The 21,111-nt window shown below is 38.9% G+C and overlaps 1 protein-coding gene across 6 annotated transcripts in view; it reads right to left on the reverse strand.

Annotated features, from left to right (window-relative positions):
* The window catches only part of HYDIN (HYDIN axonemal central pair apparatus protein), a 432,533-nt gene that overhangs the window by 357,754 nt on the left and 53,668 nt on the right, over positions 1–21,111 (reverse strand). The window contains exon 2 of one of the 6 annotated variants that reach the window (XM_079907193.1): positions 20,745–20,786. The exons of the other annotated variants lie outside the window; for them this stretch is intronic. The gene's annotated coding sequence lies outside the window, so the exon portion shown is untranslated. The remainder of the gene's footprint in view (positions 1–20,744; positions 20,787–21,111) is intronic. 6 annotated transcript variants of the gene reach the window in all.

Consider the following 21,111-nt stretch of genomic DNA (forward strand, 5'->3'; position numbering starts at 1 on the left):
CTCAGGAAAGAGAACCTTGCTTGGGGTCTCTGATGAGGTTGCAGTCAGAGATGGTAGCAAAGGCTACAGTCATCTGAAGGCTTGACTAGGGCTAGAAAATCCACTTCCAAGATAGCTCACTCACACAGCTAGCAAGCTGTTCCTGGTTGTTGGTGGGAGGTTTCAGTTCCTCCCCTCATGGGCCTCTCAACAGGGATGCTTGAGTGTCCTCATGGCGTGATGACTGGCTACTTTCAGAGCAAGCAGTCTGAGAGACCATGGGAGAAGCTGCAATGTAGTTTGTGCCCCAGAAGTCACACACCATCATTTATGCAAGATCTATTAGTCACACAGATCAGCCCTATTCAATGTGGGAGAGGCCACACAGGGACGTAAATACCAGGAAGTGAGGATCATTGGAAGCCATCTATCACATCCACCTCATATGTTTATTATGAGGATTAAATGAGATAATATTTGTAAAGTACTTCACTTTGCACAGTACCTGGCATATAATTGTTCTTAGTGTTATTAGCAAAAAGTTTGGTTTAAAAAAACTGAAAAGATGGAAATTCCATTCAATTAAATCTTGCTTGCTGGAAATAAATAAGAGCATATGAAACTGTTCACATGTCTTCAAGTTCTGCTACTGCTAAAGTGAGGGCAAGGGCAATTATACTCTGGGATGTTGATAAATATTTCTTTATCCCAAAGAACCATTTTAGCAGAAAAATATCAAAGAAAAAAAATTACAGAAAATGCTCAAGTAAATGCAACATGACTTTTGTTGTCAGTGACAGGTTCTCTAGGCACTTGGAGTAAAAGGATTAATTTTCATATTTTAATCTTGCGCTTCTTCTGGTTTTCTACTGTTTCTAAAGCTGTTATGCTCCTTGGTTTTCTATTTGTTTGATCTCTTTTAAATTGGATGACTTCAGATTTCATAGGTTTCACATTGGCCTCTGCTCTTTTCTCCCTGAAATACTTCCTGAAAACATCTGTCTGCAGAATGTGTGACATATATCTGAGGTAGATAAAAGAGAGACAAATTTCAGAAAGAATCCTCTTATTTGACCCAGGTTGAAGAAAAGAAAAATAAAGATGTATTTTGTATTTTGTTCTGGTCACCAATTCCAACATGCATGCGTGTTTGTGTGTGCATGTTTGTGGCAGGGGCAGGAGGGGTGTTCCCCAAAACAGCAAGTAATTTATCTACACGGAGATGGCATCAAATTCCACAGGCTAAGTGTTCCACTGGTTAAGACTGCCCCCAAACTTCAAACACCAGTCACAAGCCCAGCTTGTTACCTGTGCTCTGACCCACTGGCTATAAATCAGAGTATCCCAAGACCCCGGCCTCAGTTTCAATTAATTTGCTACAGCGGCTCCCAGAACTCAGAGAAACATTTTACTCACTAGGTCACCAGTTTACTATAAAAGAATATAACTCAGCAACAACCAAATGGAAGAGATGCACAGGGTAAGGTATGGGGAAGGGGAACAGAGCTTCCGTGCCCTCTCCAAAGGCAACACTCTCCCCAAATCTCTAGAGCCCACGCGTCACAACTACTGAGCCCACGCACCACAACTACTGAGCCCATGCACCGCAACTACTGAGACTGTGTGCTGCAACTACTGAAGCCCTCACACCTACAGCCCCTGCTCCGCAACGAGAAGCCACCGCAATGAGAAGCCCGCGCACTGCAACAAAGAGTAGCACCCACTCGCTGTAACTAGAGAAAGCCTGTGTGCAGCAACAAAGACCCAATGCAGCCAAAAATAAAATTTTAAAAATACTTAAATAATAGAGTGTCTACTATACGCTAAGCCACTGTATTATTAGTTAATTATAAGTAAAATCATAAGGAAAGAAAATGAAAGTTAGTAATAAACACCCAGAAATCAAACTCGATTTTGACTTTGACTTTGCCTGTCTGCCCACATTCAGGCTTTGTCACATCTCTAAGTGAAAAGCACTGCTGCAATTTGATTGAGTATGTCATAAATTCTGCTTTTAGTTTCACTGAGGTGGATAAAAGATAAAGTGATATGGTCTTTTAAAAGATTTTATTGTGAAATATTATATGCATGTAGTAAAATGTCTCCAAAATGTACAGCTGAATTAATTATTACAAAGTGAACATCTGTGTAATGATCACCCAACTAAAGAAACAGAACACTGCCAGCACCCCCTCAAACCCCCTCTTAATCACTAAGCCCTCCCTCCCCACTAAAGGTAAGCACTGTCCTCACTTTTGTAGAAATCACTCCCTTGATTTTCATTTATAACCTAAGCATGTACCCCTAAACACTATAGTTTTGCCTGGCTTTTAACATTTAGAACAATGGAATCACGCAGCATGTAATATTTTTGTGTCTGGATTCTTTCGCTCTATTTATGTATCTGTTTTGTTGCATTTAGCTATAGTCTGTTCATTTTCATTTAAGTATAATAGTTCACTGTTTGAATATGCTATTATTTATTAATCCATTCTACTACTGGTTAACATTTGGGTTGTTCCCAGCCCAAATAAATAATGGGTCCACAAGGCTATCATGAATAATGCAGCTATGAACACCCTTGTATACGTCTGTGCACAAGGACCAGCAGCATATATATCTAGGATTGGAATTGCTGGATCATAGGGTATGCATATCTTAAACTATGGTAGATAATGCTAAACAGTTTTCCAAAGTTGTTGTGCCTATTTATACTCCCACCAGCAGTGTATGAGAGATCTGGGTGCCCCCTGACCTTGCTACCACTTGCTATTGGCAACCTAAATTTCAGCTATCTGGTGGGTGTGTCATGATAGCTCACTGTGGTATTAATTTGCATTTCCTTGATTACTAATGAGATTAAGTACCTTTTCACATGTTTACTGGCCATTTGGATGTCCCTTTTGTAACAGTTCATACTTGTGAACTGTTCAGTTCTCTTGACTTTTTTCTATTGGGTGGTCTTTTTCTTATTGATTGATGAAAGTCCTTCTGGATGCAAGCCGTTTGTTCAGTTACAGGTTTTTACAAATGTCTTGGCCCAGGCTTATTTTTTCATTTCATCTGGCTTCATGGGCTGACTTCTACTTCATCCCTACTCCTTTGAGGCAGCCCTTTAAGGTCCAAACCCAAAGGGAAAGGATTCACCAGGCTCCCTGTATCCTTGCAGACCCTGGGCACCAATCCTCATTGCATTAGCCCACAAAGACTGCCCAGCCTCTTAGTCTCTCAGCTTCTTCCTTGGAATTTGCATGTGCTCTCAGGGGCGCCAAGTTTGGGGCTCACTTCCCTGGGTTGCTATTCCCCCAGGACCTGGTCTGATAGCTTTTTTTTTTTTTTAACATCTTTATTGGATGATACCTCTTCACTATTTGTTAGCCTTCTAGTGCCTTGAAGCAGGCCTTTGTTTATTATCTGTCCAGTTTTTCTAGTTGCCCTCAGCAGGAGGGTAGACCGATTCTTAGGAGCAGATATCCTCATTTACTGAGTGTAGACGGTATAAGGGGAGAAATCCTAACCCAGGCTGAAAGAATTTTCCAAAAGTCCAACTTTTCTGAAACTTTGAAGATAAAATGCAAAAATTAAGCAAAATACAAAGAGTGTCCAGGACTGGTAGAAGTCTACTTAGATGCTCAGATGTCTGTAATTACCTGGATAACCCATTCATGCCACTAATCTAAGATATACAGAGCTGATGTCTCAATATCATTTCATTTCAGGTAAAAGGTTGAGATATAATCACTGTTAGCTTAGATGGACACTTAGTGTGTTAACACTGAATAGCTACTTGCAGAACTTTAATGGCCAAAAGTAAACATTTTTGTCTGTCAAGCAGCCAAGGGCATATTTTCCAGCCTCTTCTCACTTGAAGAACCCAGAAAAGCAAACCTTTTTGAAAAGGTATATTAAAATTGAGACTCTCTGAGCTTTAGCCAGATCTTCTTTCAGAAAGTCTTGACCCATGTATGGATCTGGATTATGAGACTCACTTATCACAGGCACCCGCAGATGACATAGTGAAATGCATAGCTCTTGTCTCTGGAACACTCAGCCTCTCCTTCCAAGTCCGTTAGCCCTACTGGTACACTCTGTCCCCATTTTGTCTAGGTTCTCAGGCTTCCCCAGTTCCTCTGATCAAACTACAGGGTTACTTAGAGGTAAAAATCTCTGAAACTCTCTCCTTCCATCCCACCCCCTTTCCCTTGCTTAGACTCATCCTACAGGTCTCAGTTGAAACAACACTGCCTCTAGAAAGCCTTTCCTGACCTCCCTGAAGGCTCCTTGTTATATGTTCCCATAGCAATTGCACTTTTCACATAATAAGTAAATTGTTTGTGTAATTAGATTTTTACGTCTGCCTTCTCCACCAGAGAGCAACTTCCATGAGTTCTGAGACCTCGACCATTGTGCTCACCACTAGCATATATGCCTAATATAGTGACAGGCATGGAGACAATAAATACTTGTTGAATGATTAATGGGCATCTGAATCACTGAATCATTTATTCTGTTTTCTTTCTCAAGGATATCTTCATTTTAAAAAAGAATCATTTGGCAAATATTTATTGATTTTTAATACCCTGCATCCATTCACCCTTCTTCTGGGATCAATATCATTTTTGCTTACGAAAACACCCCACTCCTTACTCCAATCCGGGAGTGGCCTACCCCAATATCATACCTCCCTGGCCGTAGTGACTGGTTCAGGACAGGGCAAATGACCCCAGTCAAACCAATCAGTCAATGAGGCTTAATTCTGACTTTACTGCAACTGCTGAAAAAGAGGCATGCTTTCTTTCCACTGAGGTTGCTGAGAAGTGAGATATGAGCTTAATCCTGCTGGCAGCCCTCTAGCACCCAATGAGGGGGGAAGCTGAGAACGAAGCCACACAAATAAAAGCAGTGCCGAGAGACTGAGTTCTGATGACATCACTTGAATCCTCAGATCCAGCCAGGAACTTTTGAGTTATCTGAGCCAATTAATGTTCTTTGACACAAGTGTCATCTGAGCTGTATGCTGTGGCCACAGTCTCCTGACAAAGTGAATTCCTTATAAATAACTGCAGTCCACCTATTATTTGTAATGTATTACTATAGCATAAACAACTTGAGAGTTACGTTTCCAGACCATAACTTGTAAAAGCAGTTTTGTTTTGTTCATTTTGTCAGATATGCTAATTTAAATATAGCAGACGAGCTATTTTAAATCCATGTTTGCCTTACTAAAATATAATAACTTCTAATTTATATGCCATTGATTCTGTTACCACCAGAGTCTAAAAACCAGTAGGCTTGCAAAAGCACAGTGAGAATGTTTTTGGTTTCTACAGATATTACACATGATGAATGTTCATTTGGAGAATTTGCTTCAATTCACATGCACGTACATCACTCAAGGTAATCTATTTTTATATCCGTATTAATGCTAGTCAATTCATATTATTTTCATTGCAAAATATTCATAAACAAATGCATATTTATGAATTTGCTGCAATGAAGAACTGATACTGAAATTACCACTTATTGATAACTAAAATCCCTTATTTTGGATCTAACCATTAAATCAATGAGGGCTTATTTTAATAACAACAGATGAAATGGCTCACTCTTGCTGGCTTAGCAAAAATAAAAAATAATTTTTAAAAAAGCTACAGTCTATCATTTCTTAGTGACTTCTTTGTGGAAGAAATGTAAGCAAAGGAACATCTTGGGTGTATTAATTTCTTTTCTAACACAACAATCCCTAATTCAATTGTCCTCTCCTCTAGTGTGCTGTATCAGTTCCTCTAATCTATGGAATTTTCCTTTTGTGTGCGTGTGTGTGTGACTTTTTTTTAAATTATATAATTCATTTATACAGAGGAATTATTTGGATTTAACTATTTACAGTCTTTTTCAATTTTCATTTCCACTGGCCAAATATAGTTCACATAATAGTCAACATTTCTATGGAATTTTCTAACATGAGAAAATATCTTCTCATATGAGTATAAAGGGTTTGTGGATCCCCTTATAGTGGATTATTTTCTCAAATCTGTTTATCTTGCTTGTATTCAAGGAATACTTAAAGGAATACTCTTTAACAGTATTTAATGCTTTCTAACAATCTATTTTTGTAAAGGATTTCTTTGGGATCTCCAGTATAATTCCCCCCTCCCATTCTCTGTCTTCCTATAAGAACCCACTGTCCTGCCCAGAAGGGGTAAGCAGAACTGGCCAATCATAGTATCCTGTTCTCCTATACTCTGACTGTTCTTGGGTATGAACATGTGACCCTGATAATGCCAATTGGAATTCTTCCCTTGAATGATAGCTGAACACTGGGAAAGAGAAGTTCTTTCTTTGGACCTTCTAGGTTGAAAATGAATTTAAAGATATTAGCAGGCATCTTTCCCACCACATGGAGAAGGCTTTCTGAAGAACAAAGCCATGGAGGTAAAAGCAGAAATGTGAGCAGGATGGATGGATGACAGGAGGCAAGAAAGATAAATATAAGTGAATCATAATCATACTGACAGCAGTTCTAAACCTTGAGGCCCTGGTATCTGCAGCTCATCTTTTGACCCTATGAGCCATCCTAGTGTCTTAGTGTCCCAACTACATGATCTAATAAATTTCTTATTTTGTTTAAGCAGTACTGAAGTTGGAAGTAAGATTCTGTCACTTGAAATCTAACACTCTCTAATGATAACTGCTATATTTTTAGGAACCATACATTTACCTGAAAATTATTCCTAGCGTTTAGGAGGAAGATTTGCAAACAACTACTATGCAAAGGCATAAGTTATTATTTCCAAAGCAAGTTAAAAATGCCTCATTTCTATTAGGAGAGAATAAGTTTATACATTTTGTATTTACATATAATGTAAAGGCTAATTCATTTGCACCATCAGATGTACCACAAACCTGGAAATCATGAAAAATCACTGCATGTTTGGATTAGGTAACCCAGGACAGGTAATTCTATATACAAATTATTCTGCTCTTACCAAGCCCACATTTGAATATGATCAGCACATAGCAAGGTCTCTGCAGAAGCTCACATGGATACAAATATTCCGGTCATCCAGAAAGTATGAGTTCAGAAGAGAAGACTGAAAATACTTCATTTTCAGACTTTAAAGATGAAAGTCTATAGAGGGTTACAGAGAAAATCCTTTACAGAAAACTGACACATTTTGCATCATTTTTTTCCAAGTACTACCAACTTAGAGTTATTAGCAAACATTATTTAAAAGTGATCTTATTTGTTAACCAAATCCTTCTGACAAAAATAATGACTGGGAATCAGAGTTCCTTTCACAGAATCTCTTTAATAAAGTCAGCCATTCACATAAGATCAAATCTGGATTCACGCAGTGACCCTTGCATAGTTCCAACTGACATGAGTGAAGAAAGGGACCTGCTTTCATCAATCTCCACCAGCCATTAGGCATGTGGCAAACCCCAGAAGAAAGTGAACACCAACCCTGCCTGACCCTGCTCAAGTGAGTGCTTTCAACACTGATCACTGTCTCATACACCCTCACTGGCAGCTTTTGTTAAATGCTGCATGTCTACCTTTTATTAAAATGTCAAATGTCAAATGGAATTCTTTTAATTCATACTGGATGGCTGTCATAACAGAATTCAGTAACGAAAAACCAACGACAGAGATTGATTACAAACTAAAACACTGTACTTGAGCTGTCTAGCATGTAACAGGGCCATTTTTCTTCTTTCAGTTATCACACTGCTAAAGGTTGACTAGGAAATTCTGACTGTGGTGCTTTCACAGGGCTTGGCCAGATCAATTCCCATTAAAAGTATGAAAAACATCTGTATCCAGCCCATATCTCTAATAAGGACAACAAAAACTTTTCTCCTAAAATTAAAGAGGACCTCCATTTCCACTAACAGCAGGTAACAGTTACATTAACCAACAAGTCATGTGAATACAACTAAAAATTCCAGGTGAAAAAAAAAATTTTTTTATCTCCTTAAAAGTATTAAAGAGCTTTCAAGATAGTCAGAATTACCAGACCAAAATCTAAAGGAAATCGAACACCAGAGAAGTCAGCAAAGCATTAGAACCCATAGCCACTTTTGCCCTACAGCATTTGCTAGTACCGAAAAATCTGGGCTTTGGTTTAGCTGGCCTTGCTGGGCAAAGAGAGAGAGAAGTTAATGATTAGAGTCCACTCAAGATGGGAAGTATAATGAGAGATCTTTTTCACTTTAGGCTGGGGCCCACAGTTAAAACTGGCCACCCCATCACCATCCCCAGAAAGCCAAAGTAAAATTTGTCATGGTGCTAATCAGAGAAAGAGAATAAAAAGAAAAAGAAGGGGGAAAAAATACCCCAAAAGGTGGGGTCACTTCTGACTCAGATTTGCAGCCCAGTTCCCTACCGCTTAAACCATCTACAGAACTTCAAGCCATGAGCTACGTTTACTTTAGTCCCAGACTAACAAATCCTGAGGTGTCTGGCAGAAGCAAATATAAATCTACTATGGAGTAAGGCACCACCCCACCAGATCTCAAAAAATAAAAATCCCTACAAATAATATTTCAAAGATAATGAGGAACAAAAACAAGCAAACACACAAGAAAACAAGACACCATGAGCAAAATTAACAGAAACTACAGACAGGAGAAAGATCATCAAAGATTTCATAGAGGGGACTTAATGGATACAGACTATAAAACAACTATGCTTACTGGGTTTGAAGTACTAACAGATAAGCTTGAAGATCTCTCCAGGACACAGGAATCTATAACGAAAAATGATACAGCGGCTTTCCCAGGTGGTGCAGTGGTTAAGAATCTGCCTGCCAATGCAGGGGACACGGGTTCAAGCTCTGGTCCAGGAAGATCCCACATGCTGCGAAGCAACTAAGCCCGTGCGCCACAACTACTGAGCCTGCGCTCTAGAGCCTGCGAGCCACAACTACTGAGCCCATGTGCCACAACTATTGAAGCCCGCATGCCTAGAGCCCATGCTCTGCAACAAGAGAAGCCACTGCAATGAGACGTCCGCGCACCACAACGAAGAGCAGCCCCCGCCCGCCACAACTAGAGAAAAGCTCGCACGCAGCAACAAAGGCCCAACACAGCCAAAAATAAATAAATAAAAATAAATTTTAAAAAAATGATACAGCAATTCTGTAAAAACAGACACTTCAAAAATGTTAATGTCCTGAAAAGCAAAAATCAACAAAACCCCCGCAAAATGTCAAGGGAAGTGTTCTACACTAAAGGAGACTACAAAGCTTAAAAATTCAATGAAGCATATGATCCTTGACTGGATCCTGAATTTAACTTAAAAAAAAAACAAACAACAAGGTGCATTATTGAAAACTGGGGGAAATACGAATATGGAATATATTAGATAATACTGTAACAATTTTATGTTTATGGACTGTGAAAACAATACTGTGATTATGTGAAAGAATGTTCTTCTTCTTAGGAAATACCTGCTAATGTATTTAAAGGAGCAGTGTCATGATCTCTCTCTTCCGGAAGTTATAAACTTGCTCCCAAGTAGTTTTAAAAAAAGAGACAGAGGAGAAAAAAAATGAATCAAAAGCAAATGTGGCAGAATGTTAACAACTGATGACTCTAAGTAAAGGATATTTAGGTACTATTATTTCGAGTTTTCTTTGGATTCGGAAATATTTTTTTTACATTTTTATTGGAGTATAACTGCTTTAGAATGGTGTGTTAGTTTCTGCTTTATAACAAAGTGAATCAGTTATACATATACATATATCCCCATATATCTTCCCTCTTGTGTCTCCCTCCCTCCCATCCTCCCTATCCCATCCTTCTAGCTGGTCACAAAGCACCGAGCTGATCTCCCTGTGCTATGCGACTGCTTCCCACTAGCTAGCTATTTTACATTTGGTAGTGTATATATGTCTGTGCCACTCTCTCACTTTGTCCCAGCTTACCCTTCCCTCTCCCCGTATCCTCAAGTACATTCTCTAGGAGGTCTGCGTCTTTATTCCTGTCTTGCCCCTAGGTTCTTCATAACCATTTTTTTTTCTTTTAGATTCCATATACATGTGCTAGCATATGGCATTTGTTTTTCTCTTTCTGACTTACTTCACTCTGTATAACAGACTCTAGATCCAACTTCACTCTGTATGACAGACTCTAGGTCCATCCACCTCACTACAAATAACTCAATTTCGTTTCTTTTTATGGCTGAGTAATATTCCATTCTATATATGTGCCACATCTTCTTTATCTATTCATCTGTCAATGGACACATTGGTTGCTTCCAACTCCTGGCTATTGTAAACAGAGCTGCAATGAATATTGTGGTACATGACTCTTTTTGAATTATGGTTTTCTCAGGGTATATGCTCAGTAGTGGGATTGCTGGGTCGTATGGTAGTTCTGTTTTTAGCTTTTCAAGGAGCCTCCGTACTGTTCTCCATAGAGGCTGTATCAATTTACATTTCCACCAACAGTGTATGAGGGTTTCCTTTTCTCCACACCCTCTCCAGAATTTATTGTTTGTAGATTTTCTGATGATGGCCATTCTGACCGGTGTGAGATGATATCACATTGTAGTTTTGATTTGCATTTCTCTAATGATTAATGATGTTGCGCATCCTTTCACGTGTTTGTTGGCAATCTGTATATCTTCTTTGGAGAAATGTCTATTTAGGTCTTCTGCCCATTTTTGGATTGGGTTGTTTTTTTCATATTGAGCTGCATGAGCTGCTTGTAAATTCTGGAGATTAATCCTTTGTCAGTTGCTTCATTTGCAAATACTTTCTCCCATTCTGAGGGTTGTCTTTTCATTTTGTTTATGGTTTCCTTTGCTGTGCAAAAGCTTTTAAGTTTCATTAGGTCCCATTTGTTTATTTTTGTTTTTATTTCCATTTCTCTAGGAGGTGGGTCAAAAAGGATCTTGCTGTGATTTATATCATAGAGTGTTCTTCCTATGTTTTCCTCTAAGAGTTTTATAGTGTCTGGCCTTACATTTAGGTCTTTAATCCATTTTGCATTTATTTTTGTGTATGGTTTTAGGGAGTGTTCTAATTTCATTCCTTTACATATAGCTGTCCAGTTTTCCCAGCACCACTTATTGAAGAGACTGTCTTTTCTCCATTGTATATTCTTGTCTCCTTTATCAAAGATAAGGTGACCATATGTGAGTGGGTTTATCTCTGGGCTCTCTATCCTGTTCCATTGATCTATATTTCTGTTTTTGTGCCAGTACCATACTGTCTTGATTACTGTAGCATTGTAGTATAGTCTGAAGTCCAGAAGCCTGAATCCCCCAGCTCCATTTTTCTTTCTCAAGATTGCTTTGGCTATTTGGGGTCTTTTGTGTTTCCATACAAATTGTGAAACTTTTTGTTGTAGTTCTGTGAAAAATGCCAGTGGTAGTTTGATAGGGATTGCACTGAATCTGTAGATTGCTTTGGGTAGTAGAGTCATTTTCACAATGTTGATTCTTCCAATCCAAGAACATGGTATATCTCTCCATCTATTTGTATCATCTTTCTTTCATCAGTGTCTTATAGTTTTCTGCATACAGGTCTTTTGTCTCCTTAGGTAGGTTTATTCCTAGATATTTTATTCTTTTTGTTGTAATGGTAAATGGGAGTGTTTTCTTAATTTCACTTTCAGATTTTTCATCATTACTGTATAGGAATGCAAGACATTTCTGTGCATTAATTTTGTACCCTGCTTCTTTACCAAATTCATTGATTAGCTCTAGTAGTTTTCTGGTAGCATCTTTAGGATTCTCTATGTATAGTATCATGTCATCTGCAAACAGTGACAGCTTTACTTCTTCTTTTCTGATTTGGATTCCTTTTATTTCTTGTTCTTCTCTGATTGCTGTGGCTAAAACTTCCAAAACTATGTTGAATAATAGTGGTGAGAGTGGGCAACCTTGTCTTGTTCCTGATCTTAGTGGAAATGGTTTCAGTTTTTCACCATTGAAGACGATGTTGGCTGTGGGTTTGTCATATATGGTCTTTATTAGGTTGAGGATAGTTCCCTCTATGCCTACTTTTTGCAGGGTTTTTATCATAAATGGGTGTTGAATTTTGTCAAAAGCTTTCTCTGCATCTATTGAGATGATCATATGGTTTTTCTACTTCAACTTGTTGATAGGGTGTGTCACATTGATTGATTTGCGTATACTGAAGAATCCTTGCATTCCTGAGATAAACCCCCCTTGATCATGGTGTATGATCCTTTTCATGTGCTGTTGGATTCTGTTTGCTAATATTCTGTTGAGGATTTTTGCATCTATGTTCATCAGTGATATTGGCCTGTAGTTTTCTTTTTTTGTGACATCCTTGTCTGGTTTTGGTATCAGGGTGATGGTGGCCTCGTACAATGAGTTTGGGAGTGTTCCTCACTCTGCTATATTTTGGAAGAGTTTTAGAAGGATAGGTGTTAGCTCTTCTCTAAATGTCTAATAGAATTCGCCTGTGAAGCCATCTGGTCCTGGGCTTTTGTTTGCTGGAAGATTTTTAATCACAGTGTCAATTTCAGTGCTTCTGATTGGTCTGTTCATATTGTCTGTTTCTTCCTGGTTCGGTCTTGGAAGTCTCTGTATTTCTAAGAATTTGTCCATTTCTTCCATGTTGTCCATTTTATTGGCATAGAGCTGCTTGTAGTAATCTCTCATGATCCTTTGAATTTCTGCAGTGTCAGTTGCTACCTCCCCTTTTTCGTTTCTAATTCTATTGATTTGAGTATTCTCCCTTTTTTTCCTGATGAGTCCAGCTAATGGTTTATTAATTTTGCTTATCTTCTCAAAGAACCAGCTTTTAGTTTTATTGAATTTTGCTATTGTTTCCTTCGTTTCTTTTTCAGTTATTTCTGATCTGATTTTTATGATTTCTTTCCTTCTTCTAACTTTGGGGTTATTTTTTTCTTCTCTCTCTAATTGCTTTAGGTATAAGGTTAGGTTGTTTATTTGAGATGTTTCTTGTTTCTTAAGGTACGATTGTATTGCTATAAACTGCTCTCTTAGAACAGCTTTTGCTGCAGCCCATAAGTTTTGGGTTGTCATGTTTTCACTGTTATTTCCTTCCAGGTATTTTTTGATTTCCTCTTTGAGTTCTTCAGTGATCTCTTGGTTATTAAGTAGTGTATTGTTTAGCCCCCATGTGTTTGTATTTTCTACAGATTTTCTCCTGTAATTGATATCTAGTCTCATGGTGTTGTGGTCAGAAAAGATATTTGATATGATTTTAATTTTCTTAAATTTACCAAGGCTTGATTTGTGACCCAAGATATGATCTATCCTGGAGAATGTTCCATGAGCACTTGAGAAGAAAGTGTATTCTGTTGTTTTGGGATGGAATGTCCTATAAACATCAATTAAGCCCATCTTGTTTAATGTATCATTTAAAGCTTGTGTTTCCTTATTTATTTTCATTTTGGATGATCTGTCCATTGGTGAAAGTGGGGTGTTAAAGTCCCCTACTATGATTGTGTTACTGTCGATTTCCCGTTTTATGGCTGTTAGTATTTGCCTTATGTATTGAGGTGCTCCTATGTTGGGTGCATAAATATGTACAATTGTTATATCTTCTTCTTGGATTGATCCGTTGATCATTATGTAGTGTCTTCGTCTCTTGTAATAGTCTTTGTTTTAAAGTCTATTTTGTCTGATAGGAGAATTGCTACTCCAGCTTTCTTTTGATTTCCATTTGCATGGAATATCTTTTCCCATACCCTCACTTTCAGTCTGTATGTGTCCCTAGGTCTGAAGTTGGTGTTTTGTAGGCAGCATATATACGGCTCTTGTTTATGTATCCATTCAAGCAAGTCTATGTCTTTTGGTTGGAGCATTTAATCCATTTACATTTAAGGTAATTATCGATATGTATGTTCCTAATACCATTTTCTTAATTGTTTTGAGTTTGTCACTGTAGGTCTTTTCCTTCTCTTGTGTTGCATGCCTAGAGAAGTTCTTTAGCATTTGTTGTAAAGCTGGTTCGGTTGTGAATTCTCTTAGCTTTTGCTTGCCTGTAAAGCTTTTAATTTCTCCATCAAATTTGAATGAGATCCTTGCTGGATAGTTATCTTGGTTGTAGGTTTTTCCCTTTCATCACTTTAAATATATCCTGCCACTCCCTTCTGGCTTGCAGAGTTTCTGCTGAAAGATCAGCTGTTAACTTCATGGGGATTCCTTGTATGTTATTTGTTGTTTTTCCCTTGCTGCTTTTAATATTTTTCATTGTATTTAATTTTTGATAGTTTGATTAACATGTGTCTCGGTGTGTTTCTCCTTGGATTTATCCTGTATGGGACTCTCTGTGCTTCCTGGACCTGATTAACTATTTCCTTTCCCATATTAGGGAAGCTTTCAACTATAATCTCTACAAATATTTTCTCAGTCCCTTTCTTTTTCTCTTCTTCTTCTGGGACCCCTATAATTCGAATGTTGGTGCATTTAATATCGTCCCAGAGGTCTGTGAGACTGTCCTCAAGTCTTTTCATTCTTTGTTCTTTATTCTTCTCTGTGGTAGTTATTTCCACTATTTTATCTTCCAGGTCACTTATCCGTTCTTCTGTCTCAGTTATTCTGCTATTGATTCCTTCTAGAGAATTTTTAATTTCATTTATTGTGTTGTTCGTCATTGTTTGTTTGCTCTTTAGTTCTTCTAGGTCCTTTTTAAACGTTCCTTGTATTTTCTCCATTCTATTTCCAAGATTTTGGATCATCTTTACTATCATTACTCTGAATTCTTTTTCAGGTAGACTGCCTATTTCCTCTTCATTTGTTTGGTCTGGTGGGTTTTTACCTTGCTCCTTCATCTGCAGTGTGTTTCTCTGTCTTCTCATTTTGCTTAACTTACTGTGTTTGGGGTCTCCTTTTTGCAGGCTGCAGGTGTGTGGTTCCCGTTGTTTTTGGTTTCTGCCCCCAGTGGCTAAGGTTAGTTCAATGGGTTGTGTAGGCTTCCTGGTGGAGGGAACTAGTGCCTGTGTTCTGGTCGATAAGGCTGGATCTTGTCTTTCTGGTGGGCAGGACGGCGTCTGGTGGTGTGTTTTGGGGTGTCTGTGGCCTTATTATGATTTTAGGCAGCCTCTCTGCTAATGGATGGGGCTGTGTTCCTGTCTTGCCAGTTGTTTGGCATAGGGTGTCCAGCACTGTAGCTTGCTAGTCGTTGAGTGGAGCTGGGTCTTGGCTTTGAGATGGAGATCTCTGGGAGATTTTTGCCATTTGATATTACGTGGAGCTGGGAGGTCTCTGGTGGACCAATGTCCTGAACTTGGCTCTCCTATCTCAGAGGCACAGCCCTGACGCCTGGCTGGAGCACCAAGAGCCTGTCATCCACACAGCTCAAAATAAAAGGGAGTAAAGAAAGAAAGAAAGAAAAAGATAAAATAAAATAAAAAGTTATTAAAATAAAAAATAATTATTAAAAATTTTTTAAGTAATTAAAAAAAAGAAAGAACAACCAAACCAAAAAACAAATTCACCAATGATAACAAGCACTGAAAACTATACTAAAAAAGAAAAACAAAACAAAAAAAAACGGACAGAACCCTAGGACAAATGGTAAAAGCAAACCTATACAGACAAAATCACACCCAGAAGCATACGCATACACGCTCACAAAAAGAGAAAAAGGGGAAAAAAATCATAAATCTTGCTCTCAAAGTCCACCTCCTCAATTTGGGATGATTCTTTGTGTATTCATGTATTCCACAGATGCAGGGTACATCAAGTTGATTGTGTAGCTTTAATCTGCTGCTTCTGAGGCTGCTGGGAGAGATTTCTCTTTCTCTTCTTTGTTCTCACAGCTCCCAGGGGCTCAGCTTTGGATTTGGCCCCGCCTCTGCGTGTAGGTCGCTGGAGGGCGTCTGTTTTTCGCTCAGACAGGACAGGGTTAAAGAAGCTGCTGATTCGGGGGCTCTGGCTCACTCAGGCTGGGGGGAGGGAGGGGTACGGAGTGTGGGGCGAGCCTGCGGCAGCAGAGCCCAGAATGACATTGCACCAGCCTGAGGCGCGCCGTGCGTTCTGCTGGGGAAGTTGTCCCTGGATCACAGGACCCTGGCAGTGGCGGGCTGCCCAGGCTCCCGGGAGGGGAGGTGTGGACAGTGATGTGTGCTTGCACACAGGCTTCTTGGTGGTTGCAGCAGCAGCCGTAGCGTCTCATGCCCGTCTCTGGGGTCCGCGCTGATAGCCGCGGCTCGCGCCCATCTCTGGAGCTCCTTTAAGTGGCGCTCTTAATCCCCTCTCCTTGCGTACCAGGAAACAAAGAGGGAAGAAAAGGTCTCTTGCCTCTTCGGCAGTTCCAGACCTTTTCCCGGACTCCCTCCCCGCTAGCTGTGGCACACTGGTCCCCTTCAGGCTGTGTTCACGCAGCCAACCCCAGTCCTCTCCCTGGGGTCTGACCTGTGAAGAAGCCGGAGCCTCAGCTCCCAGCCCCCACCTGCCCCGGCGGGTGAGCAGACAAGCCTCTTGGACTGGTAAGTGCTGGTTGGCACGGATCCTCTGTGCAGGAATCTCTCCGATTTGCATTCCGCACCCCTATGGATGCGCTCTCCTCCGTGGCTCCGAAGCTTCCCCCCTCCGCCACCGGCAGTCTCCGCCCACGTAGGGGCTTCCTAGTGTGTGGAAACCTTTCCTCCTTCACAGCTCCCTCCCACTGGTGCAGGTCCCGTCCCTATTCTTTTGTCTCTGATTTTTCTTTTTTCTTTTGCCCTACCCAGGTACGTGGGGGAGTTTCTTGCCTTTAGGGAGGTCTGAGGTCTTCTGCCAGCGTTCAGTAGGTGTTCTGTAGGAGTTGTTCCACATGTAGATGTATTTCTGATGTATTTGTGGGGAGGAAGGTGACCTACACGTCTTACTCTTCCACCATCTTGAAGCTCCTCCCCCGGAAATTTTTAAGAACAGAATGTTGTAAGGGGGAAGTTGTATAGAAGATTTCGAAAGATCCAAATAGAACATCTAGCAATGAAAGATACAGTAACAAAATTTAGAAATTTCTTGGGTATACAAGTGACTTAAGAGAGAGAGGAGAGAGATCTGATGTCACTGGAGCCCTGACAGAAAAGAGGTGAGCCAGAGGCAATATCTAAAAAACGACAGCTGAGAATTTTACTGAAATGTTGAAAAAGAACAATATATAGATTCAAGAAGTCCAACAAATCCCAAGCTTGACAGATGGGGGAAAAATCCATACCTAGACTCATCTTAGAGATGGTAAAGAAAACCAAAAATAAACAGATAAATCATTAAAAAGGCCAATAAAAAAGACATTATCTTCAAAGGAGCCATGGTTCGATTGAGAGCTAATTTCTCAATATAATGGAAGACAGAAAATGGTAGAATGATGCATTCAAATGTGTTGGAAGAAAAAACTGCCATCTATTAATTCTGAAAGAAAAAAACGCCATCTTTTAATTCTATAACCAGCAAAAGTAACTTTCAAGAGTAAGAGTAGATTAAAGACAATTTGGTACAAACACATGTGGGAAGATTCACCAGAGCAGACCTACTTCACACATAGTTAATTGGCATTGACTGTGAATTTAACCAACACTGATATGTTAGATTGTGCTCTCCAGTATTCTGCTATTGTCTCAAACAATCCATCCAATAAGTCACAAGAATAATGAACTATTGCTGAAAATGATTTTGAAATGGTTCATACACAAATTACCCCATTTGAAGTCTCAATGATGGTCCAAGTTGTCATTCATACAAGTTCATGAATACTAAATCCACACTGATGTACGACTTTTCCAAAATGAGAAACCAAAATAATTTGAACTCAGCAGGGATATCATTTGTCCCTGACTCATAATAATATGTCTGTCCTATGGCTCTGTATTCATTACTTTACAAATAGAAACATCATTACCCATACATAAGTTTCTCTTCTAAGCGAAACAAAACAAAACAAAAATCCATGAGTGGTGACCTCAAACTGAACTGGTTAAATTTAGGGACTCATTTATAAAGGTCAGTGTCCTTTACTGCAAATCCACTTCTTATGCAGATGAGAAGTTTAACCTGCCCTACAGGCGCTGGGCATAATTAGCCAGCTGCACCCTCATAATAAGGTGCAGATGGTTAATTATACCAGCAAATAACTGCTTACTTGTGGGCACAAAAGCCTGTACCTAAAAATCATTCAAAGTATACTTGGGTGTATTTATGCTCTTGCAAACAAAACACGTATTTCCAAGGTTTCATCTGTGAGCAGACCACCACGGGCTCCAACCCCACTGCTCTAGAGGAGACCCATTAACACTGCTGAGGTCTGGGTCAAGGAAGGGACACTGGCCACAAAGCCATATATCAACTAGTGAAATATATCATGGGGTGCTGACTCCTTGCTGAAAAATCTTCTCAAGTTAATTTGTTGTAAAAGGGATCTTAAATAAGGTAGAATTTGGTTTCCCTAGAACCCAAAGTAAATTCTACATTCTTTAGATTAAAAACTCTGAAATGAGAGAATTTTTTTTTCCACAAGCAAACGTCAACATTAGTTGTCTGGCAAAGAAAAAAAGGACAAATTATCCTGTGCCCTTGAGGAATTTCATGGGCTAGCTGAGCTCCCAGAATTTAGAAAACCATATTGGAAACAACACATCCAATGGTTGTTAGAGGTTGTTCCAAAGATCCCATTTAAAAACGTGTTCTATTAATCCCCATATGGCAAGAATAGGACTTGGGAAGAAGGCAGAGAGGGGTAACTACTTCCTAAAACCCAAGTTTGGAAGTTCTCTGCCAGCTTTAATGTTCTCAGTTTGCAGGGGTCAAGCTGTCAGGGCTGGGGAAGAGAATGCTAATCTACTTGAATCTGCACAGAACCTTTTCTCTGAGGAACCCACAGAGTGTGTGATTCTATTCAGTTTAATTGTATGTTGGGGAAGAGGAAAAGCTGCTTGCCATGATTTTAATTGCTAAGAACACACTATCTTTTTAGGAACCATCTGTGTAATTGTAATTACAAACAGCGATGCAAAAAAAAAAAGATTAACAAGTACAAAACTTCCCTACCACTAACAGTTTTAACATAACAAGCCATGTTGTGAAAGGGTATGTCGCCTTTTTCCTGTCTGCAATATTTCATGATTTAGCAACTGACAGCCTACCATTTATTACAGAATCTCATTCTGGTGGAGCTAAAGTTATTAATTAGCATTCTTAGATTACATTTCTCTGTTATTCCTTTTTTATTAAACTTTAATTCCCTCTGAGAGTGACAGGGTATATCAGAAATGAAATACCTAAGGCTCCTGTTTTCTACCTCCTGCTAAAATCTCTGAGGTTTCATATAATAGACATCACCTATAATTAATTACCAGGGACATTCCAAAGTATTGCAAGACTAATTTTTTGGCTTTCATAAACACAAATTTCTGCCTTCTTGATTTTGAAATATGCTTACCACACTGTTATTATTTTAAAAGCCACAAGTATTGGTAATTGTTCTGAGGCATGAATAAAAATAGCTTAACCTTGAAATTTATTCTAATTAAGGATTTTTCAAAGCCATTGCCGCAAACATGGGTGGATTGTTTAAAATAAAAACAAGCATCAACAACATAGTACAGAACACAGAATTAGGCAAAGTTTTTTAACTTGGACTTACAATAGTAGTTTAAAGAAATAAAACAAGACAGATGCAGTGAGATCATAATGTTACTAAAGCAATTTAAATCCTCAAAGATGTAAAAAGCCTGACTGCACAGCTTTTAAAATTAAATTGCAGTAGAGGCATTTTGTGATATGCCAATTCCTCACTTACGCTCTGCCCAACACAAATCCATGATTTTTGCCTTATTGCAAGCCTAGTTCCCCCTTGCAAGGTGTTTTATATGAAGAACAGCCAAATGCTAAGTGCCTCTGCAGTGTTAATGAGGAAATAGATCTTGTGAGAAATTATGTGAGAGAAAGAAACTGCCCTCAGGAAACGGCTGTTTCTTCACTTTTAACAACAGCAACTGTGATGGAGCGTATCACAGTGCCCTGCATTCTGAAATGTGCTGTCCTAAACCAGTGATCTTTAACCTTTGAGGTCCAAGTCCCATTGGGAATCAGTTAAAAGCTATGAACACTGTCCCTCAAAAGATGAACATAAGCATAAAATCTAAAATCTAAACATAAATATAAACCCAGGGTCAAGCATCTCTACTCTACACGGATCCCTAAGTGTACCAGTTAAAACATGGTTTCAATACTCACAGGCTATGTGGGCTTCTGATGAGTTTTCCATCTTCTAAATATTTTTGATGTTAACGTGGAAAAACATTCTCAAAGCTATTTTGAAGCTTGTGAAACTATACCACTAATTAATAAGAAATAATAACTTCCCCTCTACTTTGTGATTACATGAATCATTCTGACACACAAGCCAGAGGTATTGATATGCCTTCCCCCGAATAATTCTAAGTTTGCTCATACACAAAATGTGAAATAAAATGTAAAACTAAATCTATAAAATTCCAAGAAGAAAACATAGAAGAAAATCTGCGGTAAATTCTTTACCTTGGGTTAGGCAAAGAATTCTAGATAGCATAATCCATAAGAGAAAAAAATAATAAACTGGACTTCATCAAAATTTAAAACTTTTGACTCCAAAAGGCAACTCAATAAGAAGACAACTGAATAAGACATGGGCAAAAGATATGAACAGAAACTTCACCACCAAAGAGATAGAATAATCCATAAGCTCATGTTGTTCAACATCATTAGTCATCAGGGAAATGCAAATTTGAAACAGAATGAGAAACCATTACACATCTACAAAAATAACTAAAATTAACAAAACTCTCACCTGCTGGCAAGGATGTGGAGCAGATTAAACTCTCATACTAGGCTGGTGGAAATGCAAAAGGCTACAGTTACTGTAGAAAACAGTGTGGCAGTTTCTTATAAAAGTAAACATACCATAGAACCTAGCAATCCCACTCCCAGGTATTTATCCAAAAATTATAATAACATATGTTGATACAAAGACCTGTCTGTGGATGTTTATTGAAGCTTTATTTATTTATAATCACCAAGTACTGGAAGCAATCCAAATGCCCATCAACTGGTGGTACATCCATTCAGTTGAAGAGTACTCAGCAATAATAAGGAATGAACTATTGTTACATATAACAACATGGATAAATCTCAAAAGCAATATGTTAAATAAAACA

Source organism: Stenella coeruleoalba (assembly GCF_951394435.1).
Source record: "Stenella coeruleoalba genome assembly, chromosome: 20".
Taxonomy (NCBI): Eukaryota; Metazoa; Chordata; class Mammalia; order Artiodactyla; family Delphinidae; genus Stenella; species Stenella coeruleoalba.